Here is a 2,894-nt window from a genome sequence, read left to right on the forward strand (position 1 = left end):
GGGTGGGGGGGGGGCATATCGACACCCCGAAGTGAGGGAGGGAGTGGGGGCAGAGGCAGGGGCAGGGGCTGTGGTGAATGGGGCCCTGGGGTGGGTGGAGGAATGCTCAGAGCCTGGGAGGCTGGGGCCAGTGGCAGCACCAATCTTCCCAGCACGGGCTGCGTCCAGCTGGCAGCACCAGTCTCCTGTAATCCAGCAGGCAGATTGGGGGCTTGCCTGCACCCCCGGGAGGGCTACGGAGGCTGTGCCAGACTGCTTCTGGGTGTACGGGTCCCCAGTCTGCCTCCCAGATGACAGGAGGCTGGTGCTGCCAGCTAGGAGCCCGCATCCAGTGCCAGGAAGATCAGATGACAGGAATACCAGCCTCCTGTCATCTGGCAGGCAGATTGGGGGCTCCCCGCACTCCCAGGAAGGCTGCGGAGGCTGTGCCAGACTGCTCCCAGGGGTGTGGGCCCCCATCTGCTACCAGATGACAGGAAGCTGGTGCTGCACCGATCTTCCCAGCATGGGCTGGTTCCCAGCTTGAGCTGATTTGCCTTGGGCCCTGCACTCCCCTTGGGTCAGCTCTGGTGTGGGGTTTGGGGCAAATCAGCTCCCAGCGGCTCTCAGCCCCGTGGAACTGAGCCCGGTGTGGGGAGGTGGTGCGGAGCACTGGTTCTGCCTGCATCCCGCTACCGGGCTGGGCTTCATGGGGCTAGCGGAGCTGATCAGAGCGCAACCCAGCGGTGGGAGGTGGGCAGAGCCAGCACTGCGCTCCGATCAGCTCTGCCAGCTCCACAGAGCACAGCCCGGTAGTGGGAGGTGGGGAGGGCCAGGGCTACACTCCCTGCCGGGCTGAGCCACATGGGGCTGCGGAGCTACTCGGAGCGGAGCCCTGGCTCTCCACCGCCTCCCACCACCAGGCTGTTTCGAAATTCGAAACGTTTCAAAACTTTCAAAACATTTTGACTGGCCTCATTTCAATTCGAGACTGTTTTGAAGCCCTTCATTTCATTTTGATTTCGCTGCTTGAAGTTTGAAACAAGTCAAAACAGTGTTGAAACAGAAAACAGCCGGCAAAGCTTCGCACAGCCCTACTAGTAACCCCCCTCAGAATTAAATCTAATTACAGTGTGGAAATCATTGTTACCAGATGTGGTGGAAGCTGGCAGTTTAGTAAGGTTACAAGAGGGAATGGGCAAATTTTTAGAGGAAAGGGGCATGCATAGCTGTTGAGTATTGGAGTGAAGTTATGGCCTCTGCATCAGAACTTCCTAGCCCCGAAATGTTGGAGGCTGTAAATGAGGAAGTGATAGTTGATAAAAACAATGGTCAGACCGAGTTCACTCTGCCCTTTAGTGACATAGGCCAATTTGTGGCCTAAGGAAGGGCCACTGCCCAATAGGAAACACTAAGCCTCCATGAAAAAGGGAGGCCACTAGGGCCACTTTTACACATGACAGGGGTTGTCCCCTAAATTGAAATGGTGGGTTTTTTATTGTAACTATTAAAAACCCACCGTTTCAATTTAGGGGCTTCTGTCACTGCAGAGGTGCCTCTGCTGTGGAAGGAAGGACTGATGCCCTCCACAGCTCAGGAGCCACTTGGCCCCCTGGCAGCTTGCCCCACCAGCCATGACAGATGTCAGCACGCTCCACAAAAAAAAAAAAAAAAGAAGGAAAGAAAAGAATTGGGGCCCTCACTGCTTCTGTCTCCAGCCCACCTCTCGGGTGGCGATGGGGGAAATCTGTCGAAGGCTGCAACATTACAAATAACTATGTTGCAAACTAAACTACATGCAGATGTGTAGTTTGCAATGCAGCAAGCTAATTTAAATGGTAAAAACCCCCCTCACATGTCCAGCGTGATGCAGTTAAATTGCAAAGCAAGAATTTCCATCCTATGTACGAGCACACTAGGTAGACAACAACTTATTTCTGCAGACAACTAAAGGCATGATAGATATGGGAGTGAAGTCAGAGGTTTAAAATGAGTACACAGAGGGGAGACACTGAGCAGAGCATGCCAGACAGTGCCCTCTGGCCCTCAAATGACTCCATGGAGCCAGTGGACACGGCCCAGAGATGGGCTCAGACTAGGAACAGAAAAGTGGCCTCACAATCCTTGGAGGTCCTCCTGGCCAGAGCCTGTTTCCTGGTGAGATATACCAGTAACTTAGTGAGGGCCAGGAGGATGTTGACAGTGAGTTCCCAGGACTTGGTGGGACCACTGATGGGGAGTGCATAGGTGAGGGGAAGAGCGCAGCCAGAACTGCAGTAGGAGGTTCTGGAGCAGCGGGTGAATGGGCTGTAGCCTGTTGCCTTCTAGGTCAGGGAGTGTGGGGTCAGTATGGCCATGAACGATGCGTACCCCTGGCGGCTGGAGGGGGAATGGCTGTGCTGGCAGTGGTGGGAGCACAGCTGCGCTAAGCGTGGAGCTCCTGCAGATGCTGCTGGCACTGTCAGCAGCAGGGGGAAAGGAGTGGTGAGCACTGAGCACAGGTTGGCGACCACCTGCAGGTGCCTCCAGCAGTGGCAGCGGCCAGTGGTGATCGCAGACCGCCCACAGGTACCACTGGCAGTGTCAGTGGCGGGGTGGAGAGCAATGAAGCAAACTAATTTAATGCAATGCAGGGGTGACGCATAGGGGGTGCACGTGGGTCTTTTTGTAGGGGGTGCACCACCGCGCTCAGGGGGTGCACGTACACCTGTGTGCACCCCCTATCCATTGCCTCTGAGTATCGCCCTCCTGCTCAACACAGGGAGCTCCCTCTCCCCTTCCCTTAGAAGGCCTGGTAGAAGTGCACATCTGCCCATCAATGCCTGGTGCTTTGTTAGTGGGCATCATGTGGAGGGCACCTGTGAGCTTAGCTAAAGCAAGAGGAGCCTCTATCAAGTCCTGGCCACCTTTGCTGA

The sequence above is a fragment of the Alligator sinensis genome, unplaced genomic scaffold (genome assembly GCF_000455745.1).
Source record: "Alligator sinensis unplaced genomic scaffold, ASM45574v1 scaffold1378_1, whole genome shotgun sequence".
Lineage (NCBI taxonomy): Eukaryota > Metazoa > Chordata > Crocodylia > Alligatoridae > Alligator > Alligator sinensis.